General features: G+C 36.1%; 1 pseudogene across 1 annotated transcript; it reads right to left on the bottom strand.

The window, feature by feature from the left end:
* Window positions 1–3,282: 3,282 nt before the first annotated feature.
* LOC120345134 (uncharacterized) lies at window positions 3,283–23,733 on the bottom strand (annotated as a pseudogene). Its single transcript, XR_013475519.1, has 14 exons — window positions 23,568–23,733; window positions 22,205–22,381; window positions 21,477–21,558; window positions 20,947–21,086; window positions 20,514–20,657; window positions 20,279–20,436; window positions 17,527–17,755; window positions 16,677–16,739; window positions 16,206–16,285; window positions 15,938–16,034; window positions 15,444–15,499; window positions 15,214–15,363; window positions 4,797–4,946; window positions 3,283–4,423 (listed from the first exon to the last, which is right to left on the bottom strand). The product of XR_013475519.1 is annotated as an uncharacterized LOC120345134 (transcript).
* Window positions 23,734–24,254: the final 521 nt, after the last annotated feature.

Here is a 24,254-nt window from a genome sequence, read left to right as displayed (position 1 = left end):
CAGTGGTTCCTACCTTTTTCGATATATTCCTTTTGGTCTATTTCAGATCTCTCTATTCCTCCCTCACTATGCATCAAAACTTGTTTAATTTTTTTCTTTTGTTAATGAAGGATTATTAGCTTGTGTTACTCGCAGCCTTTACTCTGGCTCTTACACAGTTTGAATAGTTTATATTGTACACATAAATATATATACCATTAATGACGCATATAAATAAAGAGTATTCATAATATCGAACCAATTACAAAGTAATATTTCGTCCCCAAAACATCAAAATTCCTCTCCAGGGAGAAATTACCTCAAGGTTTGGAAACGCTGCCATAATCTGTGACAGGGTGGTCCAAACTGCGGCCCGCCGACACATTCCGTGAGGCCAGCATGACAATTTTAGTCAAAACAGTAAAAAGAAAAATATAGGAAAGCAAATCAAAATTTGATGATTTTCGTTCATACAAACAAGTCCAAGTCAACAGTACTATTCCCATTCAGTAATATCAACTAATGAAGTGCACAAAATGACATCAGATGGTGTAACAAGCGTGGTGTCTAAACTCCTATTTTTCATTTTAATCATAGCTATTATCCCAACAGTCACAGTCAGTATTTCAGTCAACTCTGTATAGGTTTGGAATGAACCAATGTACGTCGGAGCTGAATCAGATTTGACATAAGTTTGAAATGAGTTGACCATCTTTTTAAAAAAATAGATAGTCACAGGAAGCGTCTCATATGATGACAGGTTTATATATTGCACATCATGTTTGTCATCATTTTCGGGCTTCAAGCAAACTATTTTCAGATTCTAAATTGACGCCAGGTTGAATCTAAGATTGTAGTTTAGGATCAGGAATTCGTTTTATTGTTGAGCATTTAATACTAAATTTATGCAAATTGTCCTGTGACTCCGATTGTCTCCAGAAAGCATAAAAGAGTGATTTAGAAGTAATTAAAAGAGTGAATCATTTGGTATCGTTCTCACTCATGGTTCTTGAAAAGTGAGGTTTACATTCCTGACAAGATGTAAATTATTAATTAAGTAGAATAAAACGCTTCAAATTGCACTAGTGTATGTATCTTTGTAGTAACTCTCGTTGGTTTGAGATTAAAAATTCTATTTCCGACGACGTTACTATATTGATATATTCGCCAATTTTCACGACCTTGGGACAAGTGAGACACGAAGAAAGAGTGGGATACGGGGGACAAGTGGGACACGTAGAATAAGTGGGACAGGTTAGACACGTGGGACAGGTAGGACAAGTGAGATACGTTGTACGAGTGGGACACGGGGCACAAGTGGGACACGTAGAATGAGTGGGACAGGTGAAACATGTGGGACACGCAGGACACGACATTTTTGAGACCCCGCTTTATCGCAGCTCTCATATTTGAGCACAAGCATCTAATATTATCAGGATCATTGGACTTAGGTACAGTATGTTCCCCAGCTTTTCTTTTTAGGCGGGGTGTTTCGAAATTTAGGGGGTGGTGAATAATTTGCTATTGGAGATAAAGCTAGGCTATTTGTATTCTTAAAAAAAATGGTATGTATTTAAGAAACGATGTACATGAGGGTCCCCCAAGTTGATTGACGGCAAGCCAAAATCCACAGCAGAATAAAATTGTAGGGCCATAAAAGGGGAACGAGAAAAAGTACGGGACGTCACGGCTGCGGTTCAGGGCGCGCTCATGCGCCCTGAGAAAATTTTGAGAAATAGGCACCAAAATAGGCTCTAAGCTTGATTTTAGATACACCTAGCATCGCAGTTTGTTATGTAATGAAATCAATAATTATAATATTTAGCTGATAGAATCATAGAAAACAAGCACGGCTTTCAACCGTAAATATATACTACTACGTTTCAACAAGTAATTTGCAACTGATAGTGACTAATGAAGTTACTTGCTCGTCTGGCATTGTATGAATGGCTACTTATGGCTTGTTTTGTTACACATTTTTTACATTTTTTTGGAACATGTTTGTTTGACTTTTGTATGAATTAAGCAATGAATTAAATTTTGAAATACGCGCGTCAACTGATCATAATGTTGTATTCCTTCAGAACTGAAATATTTTTTGGTAAGAAGACAAATCGCTGAAGTTTGATTCTTTTCAATAAAGAAATAAAAACACTGTCATTCATATAAAAAACGTCTATTTTCTTTTCAGTGCCTAGTTTTCGTTTTGTGACATCTTTGATGCTTTCCTAATATACGGCTGATATCTAAAATACTGCAGTGTGTAATCCTAATACCCATACGTATACATAAGATACCGGTATAATTCAATTGTTACGAAATAAACGTGCTTAAACTGTGATAATGATGTAACAATAGACGGTATCTAAAACTCAAAAGGTACCACACGAGGGGTTAAACTATTTCACTCAAGTTCGGCGGGCCATTTTAAATCGTCACGCCGGCCGTAATCGGCCCGCAGACTGCGGTTTAGAACCCCTCATCTACACTGATAAATATGCCATAGTCGTTATATTTGAATACAATTATACTTGATTTAGGAAATACAGTGTGGAATCGCACCTCAAAATTGGGGGGGGGGGGGGGGGGTGTTCGAAATTTTAGGGGGGGGGGGTACTATCCACATCTTCACATATATATATATCATTTCCATATAGCTCTTTAATTGCCTCTTTCCGGATCTATTGGAAGCTTAGGGGAAATTTGAGATTGTTCAACCTTCATTGAATACTCTGAATCTTTACAACTTTAAGATCTAACTTTATTTGTACTGTTTGAATTTGTTTTTAAATTATTATCAGGAGATGGAAACACCTTTAGTTTTGACTTTCTAAAAGACTTTGCAAAATAATCGTAATTATTGCACCAATTCATTGTTTTTCCTGCTCGTCCGCATTTTCTAGTATGGTTTCAGTGTTTCCTTCCATCACAGACAAGTGAGATTTTGAAAGTTTCATTGCTTTACCAATGTCGATTAGGGTTTTTGAATACATCTTTTGCTTAAACATTTTTTCAGACGACCTGCCTACCTGAAATATTTGGCTTTTTCAAGATCAAAATCCCGTCTCGCCAGCTTCACTTTTCTTCGAAGTGAACATAAACAATTATAGTCTAACAGTTTTCTAAAATCCTAAACGATTTCGTTTCACTTTTACATCAATAGCATATTTGTTCGAAATTGTTCAATGATCTGCATTACATTTATTTTGAAAGAAGCGTTTTAAATATTTGTGAGGCAGACGAAAATAAGGCTTCCGATAACAACCTCATCAACAAAATGAATAAAAAGAATTATTGGTTCTAGTTACAAGATATATTAATATACAAGATATATCAAACAAAAACATACTGTATATTTAAAGAAGAGAAGAAAGTAATAAATTCTCGAGTATCATAAAATGTATAAATCACAATTCGAACTGTATATATACCACATGCTTTATATTTGAAAAGTTGGTTACATTCCAGCCCCTGTCAGATCAGTGAAATACCAATGGATATTTTCAATTAAAATTTCATTGGAAGACCTTATTGTGGATACCAACCATGTTTCACGTGGCTGACATATCGGGCCAGACAATTTCGATAGATTAGCCATAGCAAAATAACGCGCGTCATAACACTCAGCTTCAAGTCTGCAACCAGATTGTAATAATTTATTGACAGCCGGCATTCTGGGCTAGGAACACTTCAATCATTCCAAACGCGCAGTGCTTCTGCTTCTGAAGTAACTGCTTATCTGAGGCCTTGTTGGAAGCAGGAATGTCATAAAACAACATAACGGTAAACACGGTGGGACGGTAAACATTTTGAAAATATCATGAATGGAAAAAATGTTGGTTGGCAATGACATATTAGATTCAACAATGGTACTGCCCACCTACACATCCATAGATGCTCAATCGAAGCTGCAGCGTGCATGAATAAACTACTTTATTGAAGAAAAGACTATTCTTGTTAATCATTATTTATTTAAACAGTCGCAACTGGAAACACACAACTTTGAATTGCATTCAGCCAAGTTATGCGCGCTTAATTTATATTTGATTAGCAGTTTGGGTGAAAAAAATATATTTATACACTATAATTTATCAAAAGAGAAACTTTTCGACAGATTCTACTGGGTTCAGTAGAGTTTACCCTGCGTCAATACGATGCAATACACAGACTGCCATCAGGTGATCATTCTTAACTAGTTATAATACAATGATGGACATAAAAAATTTTCTCTTTCATTACTCTGTGACCACTTACAATTGTGTTAAATCAATTCCACAGACAGACATCATTAGTCATTAAAATAACTTTTTTTTTATCACAACGATTATGAACTGTTCATTCAATAACATACTGTTCTTACAATGTCATCAAGTGGTACGAGTCGCATGTCTTCTGCCCTTTGCTCACCTGGTGACGATGGAACAGGCAGAACAGATTTTTGCAGCTAAAATATGAAAGGCCAGATCGATTATTATTAATTAAGCTGGTGCAGAGATTGGAAAAGGAATCAGCCAATTTTGAAGTGGAATTGGAAAACTAGACACCTTTAAATTCGTATGAACTGCAATCTATATACTGTTGGGAGCCTAACATCAAATTTATTTTGGTTATGTTGAGGGTGCCTGTGTGCCTAGCCTAGAATAAATCATATAAGCAATATAAGCTATTTTTTACATAAATAACATGCTGTTATATTTACTTCAAGGTGACTGGATCCACCAAATACAATCCGGGAATTTCTATAAAATTTTCAAATGAAGACGCATCATTTTTTATATCGTATGTTAGGACATGTTTGAAATAGGTTTGTTGCGCACCTTAAATTTCCATCTAGTGCTCGTAGTCTCTGTCGAAATTTTTCTGCAGCCATAATTGGTCCATTATCAATAAACTCATATTCAGTATCTATAAGTTGTAAGTTCAGGTTTGCGCTTGGGATGAAATCGACAAAAATGAGCAAGAATGATCTGTGAACAAAATAGTCAGTAGATCATAAGTAACTTAGTCACTTATGATGAGGGTTATACCTGTCAGGTTTATCGATTTCAACAACTCCACAACTTTGATTTTAATTGAAGGCCATTGCGGTCGGTGAAATATTTGACCCTCGGGTTAAATATAAAGAATTAAAAACAATGAAACTTTGTCTGTAACATTCCCGGCCTCAAAATAACGCAATGAACATAAGTTATTATTAATCCCCAAACTAGTTAATACTAGGTGCAATCTGAAACGAAATGTGTAAATGTATGTAAGCATGCACAATATCAAGGTGATTCTAAATAACATAGCTTCCTTATGTCCCGAATGTAAGTCGACTTTGCAATTCTAAAGCGAACTCGACTAACATTTCCATATTGATAAGGTTAAATTTCCTCCACAAGAGCCTAAGGCCAAGATCCACGTGAAGAATTTTCATACAGGACAAGCACCAAGATACCAACAGCAAAATTCTGTGTTTGTTGAATGTCAAATTAAAATGCAAACAAATCAGTGGAATATTCCACGACAGTCCGAGTACTTTTTGTGACAACACTTCATCAAGACCCAAATTCCCCGGCGAGACGGATTTATCAACTTACTTATAGTATTCAAACCTACAATGCTGTTACTAGAAAACTTCCAGAGATGAAAATCTCCACTTTCCAACACACATCAAACATCTTTAATTCGTTTTTACGTAAAAAGGAACAGTCGGTTCAGATCGTTCCAAGTCATCCACATAAAAACTCCTCCTTATAGTATTTTCTCATCCTCATGGTCTGCATTGTCATCTGCCGTGTCCGGAAAATTCGCCGAGGAAAATTCAATATTCCAATTCAAAATAAATAAAAAGGTACTTCAAAAACCTAACTGTTTTTATCACAAATACCTGTTTCACGGCAAAATGCTCTTGCGGCGATTTTTCATGCGCCGATTTGTCCTATGAGGCGAAATTTTCTACGGCGTAATTTCCTGCGGCGAATTTTCCTAGAACCATCACCTGCTACTTGTCTTAAATCCTATAGCATCAGTGGCGTAGCATCCACCCCCGCAACCCCCGCGGTCGCGGGAGGGCCCACAGCGCAAAGGGGCCCAAGCGGTTAGAATTTAGTAATTTAAGCCGCAAAACCAAAAGCTGCATTGCAAAACCAGTAATGCACATCTTATAACGTTGACGTTAGTTCTGCTCAAATCGTTTTGTTGCGTAACAATGCCAAGGAGTCGTCGATTTTCGACGTCTTGTGGTTTGATCGCACCGGCAAAATTACGAAGGGAAAACGTTTAAAAGAAATAATTAAAGTAACCAGGATAAACGGCAAATTTTAGGTTACCGTTGCCTTTTTATAGCGACATGTTATGCTTTTTGACGAAATAAAAAAAGCGTTGTTTTAGCCTATGTCCGAGAGTTTTTAGGGTCATTCCCACGAAATATTTTTGCGGGGTGGGGGGGGCACGAGAGTCTTGCTACGCCACTGTATAGCATGTACCAATTGGTGATCAATTTCCACCAAAAAGGATGAACGTTCTTTTGATCCTTAGCTACTGGTTGTTTGAGCTCGCCATCTAGCCAGCATAAAAATCCCAAAGCTCCACGATCTTCAGGCGTAACCAGAACCTGGTGTCATAGGCTTGCAGGGAATTGACAAAAATCAATTCCGTAATTATGGCCAAATCGATTACGTAATGACCCCGTAATTGCGATATTTTTTCACACATTTAAACCTATCATAACAACCAATTGAATCAACTTCATTTTCGATTGGGACATCGAGTTTGGGTTTTCATATTCCCGGCAGTACTACACGCCGGCGACAGATGTTAAGACAAGAGTGAACTCAAATTAATTTTATTCTGATTTTTATCTTTTGTGCTAGCTTTGATTTCCTTTATCACCTTCGCAAATTAACCGTCCCAATTTTATGCGATCAATTTTATCATTACCGACACTGGTATACGGATATTTATGAAACGATAGTTGACTTTTTTAAAATCGTATTAAAAAAAATGTCGGGTTTCCAATTTATCAATGCCACGACGAGCGTATTCTCTCGTTTGATTATACTTGCGCTTGCCACTACGAGCGTATTCTCTCGTTTGATTATACTTGCGCTTGCCTCGCGACGAAGACTTGTTATAGCACCGTTTTTAACATTATTCGACTTTACTACCTAGTCAGCTTTTTATAATAATTATTGATGCCGACTTTTTGACGTTATTCCAATTACCATGCTTCAGTTTACATTAAATCATTTCGCAGCCTAAATGTTGTAACATTATTTGCAACAAATTTAGATCAAATAATAATTATTTGCGCATAATTTAAATACCGTACTTATATGATATGGCTTTTCCGAAAATACAAAGTTATATCGTAAAAAAATGCATATTGTGACATTTATTTTGCACTCACGAAAAAATTAACTTATTTTTCTAACTCAAGTCGACGATCCTATCGGCCAAGATTGACACAAATTTGGTCGAGTGTCGGTTGTTTTCAAGAATCAAAATAAATTGGCGCATTTGGTAAAGACAGTTAATCATATTTGGTCGAAATATTGCGAGGCATTGTGGAAAATATATTGAGCAAGGTCCGGACTGATATAAAACGATAAAACCGGTAACAAAACACCAAGGTTTTGTAATTGAAAATGGTTCTCGCACAGAATAAACACACTGGCTCATACTTGATATTTGATAGTAGTTAAATTGAGAATATTGAACTGTTAAAAACAAAAAAACGATCGTCGAAATTCTTAAATCTCGTTGCCTTGGTTAAATATAATCCAATGATTAGGACATTTTCAATTAAATACTGCACAAAGATAGTTATACATTAAACATTTAGGCTACAATTTAACTTTTTTTTTTAAATTTCAATCATGCATTGTGGTGGAGAAATCCCACTATTTAAATACGGGTAACTATAAAAATAGAATAGGATTCTGGATTTGATTTAAGTATTCTAAAACAGTGGTTCCCAACCGCCGGTCCGCGGACCGTCAACGGTCCGCAAAGGATTTTTACCGGATCGCGGGAAATCCCGTCATATTGTTGTTTCTCTGCCGTCTCAATCCCTTTACCGATGCCGAAAAGACGAAGTTGCGTTGGTTCATTACGCAATTTCTCTTCCGTCGTCATATTGCTGATTTTTACCGGATCGCGGGAAATCCCGTCATATTGTTGTTTCTCTGCCGTCTCAATCGCTTTACCGATGCCGAAAAGACGAAGTTGCGTTGGCTCATTACGCAATTTCTCTTCCGTCGTCATATTGCTGTTTGATAAGCGCGACATTAATTATCACGGTGACGTATTTGCAAGAGAGAGAAAAGTGAGAAAAACGGCTGCAAATACCGAAGCTCTGACTTCTTCTACTTTTTAAACTTTCACTTTTTACAATCGACGGAATTGGCTGCTTTGAAAAGAGCTCGTTTCAATCGCGAAAGTGCTCGACCAATAATTATGACTTTACGTAATTCGCAACTTCCCTTCCGTAACTCGATATAATTCCGTAATTCCGTAAATCTGTAAATTACGTGCAAGCCTACGCTGGTGATACATACTTTTGATACATCAACCCCAGCAATCTTCTCTTCTAGAAATCTTGATAAGATACCAAAAAGCGTATTATTTTGAGAACTTCCAAATAGAATATTGTCATCGAGAGATGTGTGTTGACATCTTTCTGAATCATCGAAACAATTCGAAATTAAATTGCAGTGATGAGAAAGATACCACATCTTGTTGGTGTGTTTCAACTTGTCATCTGATATTTTGCTTGTATGACCATTCGATATATATTCTCCCATTTTTCCTTATAATTGTCATGCAATTCGGGATCATGAACTAACCTTTTCTTCAAATTGGCAAGACGTGACTGAGCAATTTCTTTATTATTTGTCAATTCCAGGTCTTTCCCAGAGAAGCTCACTTGATATTGACCATCCACTTTATGGATGGTATTTGCCATATATATTCATATTCCATCGGCCATCCGACATCGATCTGGTACTACCTTTCTACGAATATGTGATGCTGATTCTCTCGATGAACAAAATGAAGACGAAACATGAGCCCCGACCTTTTCAACTGGTTAACCGCTTGAACCCGGCAAGCCGGTTTACCGGCTTGTTTGAGTACGCTCTGTGCCCCGGCAAGCCGGTTTACCGGCTTGTTTTTCGTGTCGGAGGGAATCAACTTTATGATCTCGTATCTCAAGAACCACAATGAGTATTTAAATAAATTTTATATTGCATGAAAGCTTGTTATTGGGACTAATTATATCGGTGCTCTAATATACGATGTTTCAGTAAAATTGGCAATTTGAAAGTGCGTATGAAATTATTGTATGATAACAAATATTTAATATAAAGAATTTCGACTTCTTGCCTAAATAGCCACATATTCAATCGGCAATATATGTGGAGAATTTGAATAGCTTTTTATATACGTATCCAAAACGATTTTACGATGAGCCATTCAAATTTTATGGCCAAATATATTGGATTATCTGTAGATTTAACAGCGACGCTGCGTCAAAATGATGTTCTCATTGAAGAGAGGCAACGTCTCGTCACGCACAACTTTACGTATATTACGCAAATGCAACTAAACGTGACGATATCCGCAATAACGTTACGTCGAGATGTTATTATTTAAATGTCCGCAGGAAGTAATTAATTAACCCGATGTTACGCATTCAAAATTCGCACTACGCTTTGACTTTGACTGCCCGCTCAAGCCCCATTAAGTGGTGGTTACGTATTCGCAATATGAACAAGATTGTGATTTTATTAGCAAATAACGGAACAATAAAGCCCATGAAAAATGTATGTACATAAAAAACTGCTTGCTAAAATTTTTAAATTAATATTGCACTTTGTTGTGCCCCGAACAATGAAGAACATGAAAATATTATGATAAAAGACACATTCTAAATCCAATATTGCACTTTGATGTGCCAGTTATACCAATGGTTGTTGGTTTCGTTACCTATACATAGGTACTCATTACAGTATTTGTAGTTATATACTGTCTCGCATCGTTTCAGCAATGCTTTATCTTTAGCAGCTGGATTGGTTTTTTGGCAATAATGTAAATTTTGCTGCATACGACGCATCTATCATTAGAACTGGCGTTTTGCGGTGGGGTATCTAGTTCTGGCGACGCATATGATCTTGATGGAATACGAGTTGCTCTTTCTGCATTATTAGTACTCTCAGATATTGATCCATCCATTTGCTTCGCCTAACATTCGTACAATCAGATATTTTGATCTGCAGAGCAGGCAAGTACTTATTTTGGTTGATATTTGAACAAATACTGATGGGCGAAAAAAACATTTTCAACGTGAAATTTTATATGACGATATTAACTTCCCTTCACTTCGCTATCACTGCACGCATTACTCGACGACGGTACTTCAATCCATACAGGGTTAATATCGTATCGAAACTCGGCGACCGATGTCCCGCTGAGAACGTCGTCGTGAAAGTTATCTTGCGCATTTTGCCACGCAATACGTTTCGAACGTACTTATCAACATCTTCATGACGGTAGTCACGTGATCGGCTTTTGCGTAGCTGCGTAATCAGTGCGTCATGGCCGCTTATCGAAGTTGTTCACCCGACACAATGATACACAATTAAATATTTAAATATAAAATTGGTTATGTGGCAGCCACAATAGTAATTCGAATATCAACAAAAAGCTTATAAAAAACTCTTTATGAACATCAAATATTGGCAGTATATTTTGTACCAAACTAACAAAATTTCGAGCCAAAACTCACATACATGCAGAAAAATCACTGATAGATTAGGGTCAATTTTATTAATTTTGACAAAATGTATTTCGGAATGGAAAATACATTCTGAATGCACGATAAAATTTCCTTTCGATTGAAATGTCACACAACGTGCTACCTATAATAGATAAAAAGTTACCTACTACCTAGTCAGCTTTTTATAATAATTATTGATGCCGACTTTTTGACGTTATTCCAATTACCATGCTTCAGTTTACATTAAATCATTTCGCAGCCTAAATGTTGTAACATTATTTGCAACAAATTTAGATCAAATAATAATTATTTGCGCATAATTTAAATACCGTACTTATATGATATGGCTTTTCCGAAAATACAAAGTTATATCGTAAAAAAATGCATATTGTGACATTTATTTTGCACTCACGAAAAAATTAACTTATTTTTCTAACTCAAGTCGACGATCCTATCGGCCAAGATTGACACAAATTTGGTCGAGTGTCGGTTGTTTTCAAGAATCAAAATAAATTGGCGCATTTGGTAAAGACAGTTAATCATATTTGGTCGAAATATTGCGAGGCATTGTGGAAAATATATTGAGCAAGGACAAGTCCGGACTGATATAAAACGATAAAACCGGTAACAAAACACCAAGGTTTTGTAATTGAAAATGGTTCTCGCACAGAATAAACACACTGGCTCATACTTGATATTTGATAGTAGTTAAATTGAGAATATTGAACTGTTAAAAACAAAAAAACGATCGTCGAAATTCTTAAATCTCGTTGCCTTGGTTAAATATAATCCAATGATTAGGACATTTTCAATTAAATACTGCACAAAGATAGTTATACATTAAACATTTAGGCTACAATTTAACTTTTTTTTTTAAATTTCAATCATGCATTGTGGTGGAGAAATCCCACTATTTAAATACGGGTAACTATAAAAATAGAATAGGATTCTGGATTTGATTTAAGTATTCTAAAACAGTGGTTCCCAACCGCCGGTCCGCGGACCGTCAACGGTCCGCAAAGGATTTTTACCGGATCGCGGGAAATCCCGTCATATTGTTGTTTCTCTGCCGTCTCAATCCCTTTACCGATGCCGAAAAGACGAAGTTGCGTTGGTTCATTACGCAATTTCTCTTCCGTCGTCATATTGCTGATTTTTACCGGATCGCGGGAAATCCCGTCATATTGTTGTTTCTCTGCCGTCTCAATCGCTTTACCGATGCCGAAAAGACGAAGTTGCGTTGGCTCATTACGCAATTTCTCTTCCGTCGTCATATTGCTGTTTGATAAGCGCGACATTAATTATCACGGTGACGTATTTGCAAGAGAGAGAAAAGTGAGAAAAACGGCTGCAAATACCGAAGCTCTAACTTCTTCTACTTTTTAAACTTTCACTTTTTACAATCGACGGAATTGGCTGCTTTGAAAAGAGCTCGTTTCAATCGCGAAAGTGCTCGACCAATAATTATGACTTTACGTAATTCGCAACTTCCCTTCCGTAACTCGATATAATTCCGTAATTCCGTAAATCTGTAAATTACGTGCAAGCCTACGCTGGTGATACATACTTTTGATACATCAACCCCAGCAATCTTCTCTTCTAGAAATCTTGATAAGATACCAAAAAGCGTATTATTTTGAGAACTTCCAAATAGAATATTGTCATCGAGAGATGTGTGTTGACATCTTGCTGAATCATCGAAACAATTCGAAATTAAATTGCAGTGATGAGAAAGATACCACATCTTGTTGGTGTGTTTCAACTTGTCATCTGATATTTTGCTTGTATGACCATTCGATATATATTCTCCCATTTTTCCTTATAATTGTCATGCAATTCGGGATCATGAACTAACCTTTTCTTCAAATTGGCAAGACGTGACTGAGCAATTTCTTTATTATTTGTCAATTCCAGGTCTTTCCCAGAGAAGCTCACTTGATATTGACCATCCACTTTATGGATGGTATTTGCCATATAAATTCATATTCCATCGGCCATCCGACATCGATCTGGTACTACCTTTTTACGAATATGTGATGCTGATTCTCTCGATGAACAAAATGAAGACGAAACATGAGCCCCGACCTTTTCAACTGGTTAACCGCTTGAACCCGGCAAGCCGGTTTACCGGCTTGTTTGAGTACGCTCTGTGCCCCGGCAAGCCGGTTTACCGGCTTGTTTTTCGTGTCGGAGGGAATCAACTTTATGATCTCGTATCTCAAGAACCACAATGAGTATTTAAATAAATTTTATATTGCATGAAAGCTTGTTATTGGGACTAATTATATCGGTGCTCTAATATACGATGTTTCAGTAAAATTGGCAATTTGAAAGTGCGTATGAAATTATTGTATGATAACAAATATTTAATATAAAGAATTTCGACTTCTTGCCTAAATAGCCACATATTCAATCGGCAATATATGTGGAGAATTTGAATAGCTTTTTATATACGTATCCAAAACGATTTTACGATGAGCCATTCAAATTTTATGGCCAAATATATTGGATTATCTGTAGATTTAACAGCGACGCTGCGTCAAAATGATGTTCTCATTGAAGAGAGGCAACGTCTCGTCACGCACAACTTTACGTATATTACGCAAATGCAACTAAACGTGACGATATCCGCAATAACGTTACGTCGAGATGTTATTATTTAAATGTCCGCAGGAAGTAATTAATTAACCCGATGTTACGCATTCAAAATTCGCACTACGCTTTGACTTTGACTGCCCGCTCAAGCCCCATTAAGTGGTGGTTACGTATTCGCAATATGAACAAGATTGTGATTTTATTAGCAAATAACGGAACAATAAAGCCCATGAAAAATGTATGTACATAAAAAACTGCTTGCTAAAATTTTTAAATTAATATTGCACTTTGTTGTGCCCCGAACAATGAAGAACATGAAAATATTATGATAAAAGACACATTCTAAATCCAATATTGCACTTTGATGTGCCAGTTATACCAATGGTTGTTGGTTTCGTTACCTATACATAGGTACTCATTACAGTATTTGTAGTTATATACTGTCTCGCATCGTTTCAGCAATGCTTTATCTTTAGCAGCTGGATTGGTTTTTTGGCAATAATGTAAATTTTGCTGCATACGACGCATCTATCATTAGAACTGGCGTTTTGCGGTGGGGTATCTAGTTCTGGCGACGCATATGATCTTGATGGAATACGAGTTGCTCTTTCTGCATTATTAGTACTCTCAGATATTGATCCATCCATTTGCTTCGCCTAACATTCGTACAATCAGATATTTTGATCTGCAGAGCAGGCAAGTACTTATTTTGGTTGATATTTGAACAAATACTGATGGGCGAAAAAAACATTTTCAACGTGAAATTTTATATGACGATATTAACTTCCCTTCACTTCGCTATCACTGCACGCATTACTCGACGACGGTACTTCAATCCATACAGGGTTAATATCGTATCGAAACTCGGCGACCGATGTCCCGCTGAGAACGTCGTCGTGAAAGTTATCTTGCGCATTTTGCCACGCAATACGTTTCGAACGTACTTATCAACATCTTCATGACGGTAGTCACGTGATCGGCTTTTGCGTAGCTGCGTAATCAGTGCGTCATGGCCGCTTATCGAAGTTGTTCACCCGACACAATGATACACAATTAAATATTTAAATATAAAATTGGTTATGTGGCAGCCACAATAGTAATTCGAATATCAACAAAAAGCTTATAAAAAACTCTTTATGAACATCAAATATTGGCAGTATATTTTGTACCAAACTAACAAAATTTCGAGCCAAAACTCACATACATGCAGAAAAATCACTGATAGATTAGGGTCAATTTTATTAATTTTGACAAAATGTATTTCGGAATGGAAAATACATTCTGAATGCACGATAAAATTTCCTTTCGATTGAAATGTCACACAACGTGCTACCTATAATAGATAAAAAGTTATAAGCGTGCCAAATAGCCAGTATTTAGACTTATTTTATTGTTCTACCAAAACGGCGCCGCGAACCTTCAGGGTGAGCGAGTAACTTCGCTCAGAGCCGTCAGAGTTCAAAGAGTTAAGACCCGGCCTCCTTCAAAGATAGATGTTTACTGTCCTCATACTTGTCAGACCGAGGTGCATTGTCGGTTGAATTATGCAAGTCAACTTTAGCATCTGTCTGGAAATAACCCCGGGTCAAATATAAAGAATTAAAACAGTGAAACTTTGTCTGTAACAGTCAGAGTTAAAAAAAAATAGTTGAAACCTTTCTCAATAGTGCCAATTTATACTGATTTCAATTATTTTTTTTGTTATTTTGCTCGCAAGAAAAGCGTCGTGGTACCCCATTATCACATTAGACTGTGTAGAAGCCAGGATGGAATAAAAAAAACGATTGGAAATTCAACCCGCAACGGCATAAAATTCATAAACCGTAACGCCTTATTTCCGGTTAATGAAAGGTACGAGTTGAAATTTCGCAACGTACCTTGTTAGCAATACATCTCTTTGTCTCATCAATAAAAGTGGATTTTTTCTGACGTCTTCCAAATCCAAATTATGCTCTGAAGCAAACTCTTCCCAAGCTTCCAAATATTCAAATGGCTCGAATGGAACCCTGATTGCCATTGACCCGTATCTGTGAGGAAGTTTTAAATTTCGTATGAGAATAATATATTTTTATCTTTACCTTTTTTATTCGTATTGTGGAGATCGTACTTGAATGCAAAATATCGTAGATAGCTGCTGTGATCGCAAAAGTGAATGGCAGCCACCTAGAGTAAAAGAGAAATGTGTTTTCAGTAAAATTGCTAGTTGAGGTTCATAAATGAACTGTTACAAATCTGGCTGTAAACAAGGCTTGAAATGCCTAGTTCAGATGACTGAAGAAACCACCGCCCTTGTTTGTTTGAAGCCTATGTTACATAAGTTAGCGTCTTTGGCTCATGCTCTTTAAAAACTTGAACATTTCCTCAGGGACAGATTGGGAAGAAAAAAGATAAAAACAAGTGACGTTACTATAATCACACTTGCGAAAAGACTAATTTAGGATTAAACTTTCGATAAAGTATCTGAATTGCAAATAAATTACATGCTAAACCTTGAAAATTAGTACAGATCTCCTGTAATAACAATGGGAAGTTCTAGGCGTGTATTTATTTTTTTCGATTCACAAATGTTTGATTATGATTGTAAATAACCTTATAACATACTTGATGAATGTATGTGGCGATAGCATCAACCATGGAACATTTATCAAATCGGGGAACGTGCTTTGCAACTTCAGTACTGAGAAGTTTCCATTCGTTACTAAAAAGTAAATGATGGAATGTTTCGTCAGTTTAGTAGAAACTATATTAAATCATGATTAATAAATGTAAACAATATTAATATATTTCAAGATATATATAATGATTTTGCATCAGAAACGATTTTAATTTTATATTCCATGTATTTCTGTGGTTAAATAAAATTACTCACTCGTCAATGAAAGGAATCATCGATTTGACGAAATCTCGAACCACGAAGTAATATTGTGCCAGGAAATTCAGATACGGAATCTAATAGTGAAGCAATATAATTTCAATTTATTGTAATTTAGAGAAGTATCGGTCTTCATCGTGACGCGAATAATTCGATGCATTTGTGATTATGCATTAGAACAAAGTAAACTATGGCATTATTGCTTGTATCTATATATAAAGAAAATTAATAAAAAATGAAAAAAAATTTCCAATTTCACTTAAAATATTCGGCTCAAAGACTCAAAAATTGGTGATCCCAGAATTAACTATGAGCAAATAATAGTAAAGCCTATGCCATGTCATTCAAAAATCACGTGTTTTGGATCTATAACTTTCAACTAGATATCCAAACTTACGGAAAATAAAAAAAATAAGTAAATGGATACGGCTTCGTTGCTACTGTATAGCCATAAAATAAATAAATTACCGTCTGGAGTACTTTATCGGCTGCAAAGGCGGGAGGAAACAAATTATGTATTCTTGGTTCCAACTCATCGACTTGTGGAAATTCTGGCATGCTTTCAAGCTATTGAGTAAAATAAATTTCCTGATTAACATACTTTTCAGAGTGACAAAGCCTTCACTCTAGCCTTCACACTAGCGTGAGGAGCTAATGGGATTAGAAAGAGTGGAATCTTTCTCTGTTTTGTTCAAATGATCACACGACACACAGTACTGCTTGCTTATTATTTGCAGGTTTCTTGAGTTAGGCGTGTTGTTAATAGTATAGATCAGAGGTGTGCAACCTCTAATACAAGAGGGTCATATACAAATAACTGGGTAAAACCGCGGGCCGCACCTTTATTTAACATAGGCTTTCACAAAAAGTTTGGTTGTTCGTTTCGCACAAACTAGCTGTTAGGGCATTGTAACGTCATCGGCAAATGAAATAAATTGAACTCAAGTGTAGGCTTAGCAATGGAGAGGGATTGGAATTACTCGCACACAACCGAAATTAAAACTCGTTTCGCGGGCCGCACATCATTCAAAATTGGCACCTCTCCAAGGGTCTCACAATTTTTCCTTGTGTGCGCAGGTTCCACACCCCTGCATGGTATGGACTCTTGTTACCTTTTCTTAAACATCTCAATATAGCTCAAAACCCATCCCACCCATCCAAACGATAGATGAATAACAACAATTGAACTGATAAAGATAAATCGTTTAGCAGTATCATAATACCAGTCCAGGAATGACGGTCATATTTGTTCATTTGTTATGAGACAGTGAATCAACGTACAGTATTTGAAACTTAATTCACATAACTTGGATCTCACCTTTCCGTTTCTACATGGCGGGGTGTTCATTTGAGACATGATATCCATTATCTCTTCCTGTTCTTCTGCGCATTCTTGCATGCCTTTGTCAAAATAATGATTTTTACATTTTTTTGCAACACTTTCTAAGAACTGCTCTCTTGTGAGCGGGAATGGCTGCCAAAAGAAGAACAACCTGTCCAAAGCTGATCTTTTGTTGTTGGTGGCCTTCTGCACTCGTAATGCCTGAAATAAACAAACTCAAAACGCAAACTCTTTGAACTCTGAATCCCCAGAACGACACTACTCTCTCACCCTGGCATCAATTCGACGCGTTAAAAATTTGTAATATCCCTAATTTTAAATCAATGTATCTTTTAAATCATTAGATATCTGATGGTCTGTAATATGTCATATAATAGCTTATCTAGTCTTTTATTTATAACTGACATCATCTTTTACGAGATGTTTTGATGAGTTGTGTAAGCCTATTTTTTATTCCAATCTACTAATTTTTTGTATTTTGGTAAGATTTGATACCTTTTTTAGAAATGTGTCATCAATATAATTATGTAAAATTTTGAAAAGTATATGAAATTACCTTGACTTGTATATAAAATGACTTTCTAAACTTGCGCATAACTCATTTTATTGCAGAATTTGTGCTATCGATTACAATAATTTGTGAACAAAATTGATCAGCTGTTTTGACGCCAAGTTTGCGTAACGACGCAAAGCCTGACGACGACATTGTCGTGATGACGTTCACGCGACGTTTCGTGCGTAACGCTTTGCGTAAGGTAGATTGAGCAATTGCACATCTGGTCGTTCACAGCTTGAGGTCAGATTGTGCCATCATTGCATCAGTATCTTATCCTCGGCCACAGATAAATCCTCTATATTCAGACGAATCTTGATCGAAATAGATAAAATTGCTAGAAATATAAAGGCCCTTTTATATACGTTTAATATCTGAATATGGGACGCAAATGAAGGGCCAAAGTGAAAAATTTGATTCTCATGTGTTTATGAGGTTCCGCCGGAAACATCAAGGCTAATCATTCACCGTTGGATATCATGAAAATTTAAAAAAAAAATGATAATGGGAACGTGGAAGACATGTTGGCACCGGTAGCTCACCTGGTCAGTGTTTTACATTTTGCGGCCTCATTCGATTTTCAAATTACTGCATATACACTACATTCATGATATCGCTATATTCACAATGGATTTCAAACGAAAGCTTTTCCCCGGGGAAATATTAGAGGGTATTCATCTATCGGATAAAGAAAATCTGAACTTTCCTGCCTGTCAGTGACGATTTCGAATCGGAATTTGATGATGATCTGATGGAAGATTATGTTTTTACGTTAACGTATGTGAACGTCCGGTCTTATGAACCGGCCAACAATATTCCGAAGCAGAGCAAAACGGTGTTTAAATGCACTCATTGCGACGTCTTCCTGTGTATAGGAATTGAAGAGAAAAATCATTGGTTTGACTGGCACGATAAAGTCCAGTATAGGCGCCAAACAATGCATCCAGCAATATGTTTCATCATTCCGTTTTTATAATTCTGTATTTTTGCTATTCCTATTTTTCATATCTTTATGCAATCAAGCGGCAATAACACTGCAGATTGTATGTTGTTAGTCAGAAAAATTTTGGTATTTTTTTCCATTACTGTTTTTCATATTTTTATCCAATTAAACGGCAATAACACTGCATATTGTGTGTTTTAGTCGAACAGATTTTGAAGCTGGATGTAATGTAATGCGTAAATTCCCCGTGTATCGTTTATATTACAAGTCGTTGGTCGCTTCATGAGTACGAACTTACGTAAATGACGTGACGAGCTTGCGGGGGGAGAGTGTTTTTCGTATGGTACGTAAACGTGCTACGTGACGACGTAATTGCGCAAGGTCGTCATTTACGTCACCTTAAGGTAGCCTCGATATTGCGACAAATAAAATCATGAATAAAAATGCTTCTAAAATTTGAATGGTGCAACATAATTTCAATCTAATGACATCATTGGAAAGCTATCTTCAACTTCTACAAATGTTGTCGATAATGTACTAGATTAAATCGAGAACAAATCCAAGTTTTTTTTAATTTGATTTAAGAGTTTTTCAGAAATTTTTTATACTTTTCAATTTTGCCAATTTTCATAGGTGCTCACTATATTTTATCTTAATTTTGAAATGATAATTAGTCCGGTAAATTATTTTTCACGCGATGTAAAGCTTGTCTAATATAATATATGGTTCGCGAGATATGAGGGTTTCAAAGTTGCATACTTCAGACGGGATGTCAAAGCCGGCTTTCAGCGTCAGAAGACGTTCTCGGGAAAGCCACTAAAGCGGCTTTCAGGGTTCAAAGAGATTATTAGTTCAGTAAACACCATGATCGGCACGGTATTACAAAATATTTATTAATAAAATCTCCCAAAACTGAAGCAGAAAACATCAACCGTATTTTACAGTATTGGTCATTGTATAAAGACCGGAACTGATGCTAATACTCCGATACATTTGTGACACAGTTAAAAACTGAAGAGAACAATAGGGTTTTCATAAATTTCAAAAATCGAACATTTTTGGAAGAATTTCTTTTATGCCCTTGCATGTTAAAAAATGTATGTATTAGTTTCGAAACATCAAACGGCGATAGATGACTAGTATACTCTCGTAAGCAAGATCTCTACAGTGAGGATCTGTAGATTTGATTTAACACTTTCAAAGATTCTATATTGAAAAAATAAAATATCTGATAATTGATGCGTTCAGTGAAGCGGAAATGTTGATATAGTAATTTATACAGAATTCCATTTCTGTTCAGTTACTTCTGCGACAAAACTGCAACTGCACTTGGAAGAACAAAATGTACGTGATTGTGCGAGAGACCGGGAGCAAAATACGACAAACAGACCTGAAATGAACACAACATGAAATTCAGCAAGACTGTTTGAAGAATAATGTTATAGTGAAACCTTGTAAATGGAATACCTGTACATGCAATTTAGCCAAATCGAAGGTAGGTCGAAGTCTTTGCTCGCAATCGGAGGTGTATTCTTGTCCATCGCTCATTTGAATGATGATTTTCTTTGTGTCGGGACTAGCAAGAACATGTCTGACATCCCAGTAGAAGCCCTGAATACATACTTCAAATTGAAATGTATTCTTCGCCACAGTATAGTCTATTTTGCAAAAGTATAGCATCCATTTATTTGCGACATAAAGGATTTTGCTTTATGACCATATACTTGTGAATTGTGATGCATGGTGCATATATAGTACGTGGCTGTGGGGAACCGAAACATAGCCTTCTTTTCATCGACAGTAACAGCGCGTCTTTAAAAAGATGTTCTCGATAACCAAATCTGAGAGAAGTGCGAAAATAAGCTTTGTAACAGGCTATTTTGTTTTGACTTTAGGGTGCCTGGAAAAGAAAAAAGTCTCCGAATTCTTCCATCACGAGTCTGTACATTTTTCGATCGTTGTCCCAGTGAACAGAATGCGCAAAGACGCTGTTTAGAATTACATAGGCGAGTTGGTCGTCGGATATCAGTTTTTTCTTGTCTGAATTAAACAAGATTAGTTAAAACGAATATAATATGGGGTATTATGTACATAGCCCCCGACAAAAAAAAATATATCCCCGCCAACGATCAAAATAAGCAAACTAGTAACTATTCAGTTAGGGTTTGGGTTACGAATGCAGATGGCGCTGGAAATTTTATATATTCTTTCATTTTTAACCCTAACCTTAACCTCAACTGGATAATTACTGATTTGTTGTTTAAAACGTGATGGGGTTGTTTTTCTCAAACCTTACATTTTTGCTTTATTAGTGGGAGCTTTGTACAAAAGATCCATAATATAGCATTTATTGGATTTTACTTTCATTAAATAATTCCCTGAAAAATTACCTTAAAATAGTCTTCACAAGCTCCCAGGGCATAGGAAAACACATTCTCCACAAATAAGCTGGACTTCGATTATATAAAAAGTCCAGCTCGTTTTCCATTGAAACGCAAGCGATGTCAGTAATCTGAGATATATAGGAAACAAGAAAATCATCAACTTCCATGCTAGATTGTTTTGAGTAATTGGATTAGTCAATATGATAGTCTTTGTAGGCCAATGCTTTCAATAATCTTTCAAAACCGTTTGACATTTCTAATACTTTCTACATTCTAAAATCCTGAACTTAAACGTTCTTCGTTTGCGTGCAAATTCGTAAATACCTGGGGATCTTGCTTGTATCTATGAATATTCTATTGCTTTCTGCGGTACTCCCGAAGTATGTGTACCAAGTTAGGGTTAGGCTATGATTTTATTCCGATTTTTCTTATTTTAGCATATTATGAATTCGGGGACTGTTTGTCTTAGCAGAGTGAATATCCCCCTGCCCATAGATTTCAGTCTCTTTACACAACTTGATGTAAATAAGGCAAACAAAATTAGTTACCTCCATATTGGTACACAATCTTCTGGAGCGCCTTTTCTGCAATGGGAAGCTGTGTCCTATCGAATAGAGTTAAAACTTGAGGCCGGATTATGATCTTGTTGTAGCAAGTTTGTTTGCGTCAATATCGAAATCATTCAAACATTTCATAAACAAACTGTAATATCAAAACCCTCACCAAGTTAGTTTAATTAATTAGTACATTTTGACATTTTCATGAGATACCAACCCTGTTTCGTCTGCTAGCAAGTCCTAGCTTCCCTTCTTTGTGGTAAAACAATCTAAGCCGTTTTCTTAGGTTTAGCATAGCAATTCCTTTTTGTATCAATAATATTCCGAAAATGTGAAATGGAATATATATCAACATTAGGAAGCAATAAATGGTGAGCCCAATTACTTTCTTTGCCTGAAATAAATGTATATTTTAATATTAAGTATTGAACAATGAGAATTAAATTCCCGTAAAATATAGTAAGTATATGATTTTATATGGTAAAGTGTTTTGTTTGACCCTTCAAGACGATTTACATTAACATTATCACACAGAGGACGTGGCTGTAAAATTGAGATACTTCAAGTAACGAAGTTCAACTCAATATAAATGGTTGAATGTTGATGAACAAGGATATTTGTGACGCCTGAATAAAAACTACTGGAATTGAAAAAGTTTGAGTTATATCTTTTACAAAACATTTTGATTTCTCAAATGCCTTACTGTGTAATACTCGGCACAATAAATCAATGTTTAATATTTTGTGGTGGAATATATACCTATTTTGTTCACTTTTACAATGGTGAGCCTAAGTATTTAGATATCATTATCAGCAACGTTTATTTATTTTTTGGCTTTTGCTCGAGGATATTGAAAAGTTTTTTTCCGTGCTTCTAATGGTTCTGACTCATTCATGATCATCATTTTCCGTCCGTTTTTAGAGGGCAGGAGAGGAAGTTTTTAAAACGACAGGAAAATGGTAATCCAAAATATAATGACTTTTGACGTTATGACCACGACAGTGATATCCTGCTTTAGATCAGCTAATGGAATGTAGTAGAAACTTTGAATGGGCTAATATCAAATTGAGTTAACGTGCATCCGACATATATATGTTTCGTTGCCGTACGTTAAAAAAATTTGCTACGGTAGATTCTTGATTTTCAAAAACAACAAAATAGGAAGAATTGAAAGCTAAGGATTGTCGTAAGTAAGTTGCTGCAATCTTGCAAAGTTTGATTGCAGCGATCTCTATCTTTCGACTGGGCCCCCGGGTCACTGTGAAAATTTCAATATTGACTGAATTTCGTGACTCCGGTATAATAAACGATTACTACCAGTCTACATGAGGACTTTCGGCCATTATATAAGAATCATTAAACAAAGTTATAACGAACATATTCGGACACATACATGAAATAATCTTAACTTTGCACTCAAATTGTGCTAGTTTTCCAATATCAAATGACCGAGATAAAACGGTTTTGATAAAAGCCGAATTGCGTAGGCGTAAGTTATTCCTAAAGTAAAAGAGCTCAATATCTATATAAAATTTGTAATATTCAGATGAAAACTTGATCTAGAAGAAATATATACTCACCGTTGAGTTTAATAAACAAAGTGGGCTTTTCATGTAATGTCGTATTGGAGAAACGTAGCGGAGGACGCAGCCGTAACCTCTTTTAGCGTCATCATCCATGTCTTGATGCCTTCTTATTGTCATTTTGCAAATTCTTAATTCAACTTACGATATAATAAACTTAAGATAAATCGAAGTCATAAATTGTACAAGCAACGCCTCAGTCAACAAGCCCGATAACGGAATAAACAAAAAATATGATTTTGAGTATGACCCATAGTTGGTGCAAGTTCCATCTATCTACTAAAATGATCGTGGTCGTATGGCTTGACAAAAGCCTAGTAGCATGATCGTTTCGTATTCCATGAATATGTAGCTGCGCTTCAGGAAGGAAATTAATCAATCATGGATGCTAAGCGCTAGGAAACAAACTCCACCTGGCACACACATTAGGCCAGGGGTGGCCAACCGGTCAGGGACCAAGGGCCGCATTTCGTACTTCATTCTCGCGAAGAGCCACATTATAAACAAGAACACACATGGACATCAGATATACCTTTATTCAGCTCTGTTTTATTGCTAGTTTATTGTAAATGTCACTAACCAACATGATTATGACAGAAATTTACAAGCCATTTATCGTTATGCATGCTACTTAGTGGGACTTCTGACATTCCTTGGTTTGAACAATTCTTTCTAAATTTGGCT

This window comes from Styela clava, chromosome 5, assembly GCF_964204865.1.
Source record: "Styela clava chromosome 5, kaStyClav1.hap1.2, whole genome shotgun sequence".
Classification (NCBI taxonomy): Eukaryota; Metazoa; Chordata; class Ascidiacea; order Stolidobranchia; family Styelidae; genus Styela; species Styela clava.
Note: the sequence above shows the minus strand (reverse complement) of the source record. Positions and strands in the feature narration are given on the sequence as shown.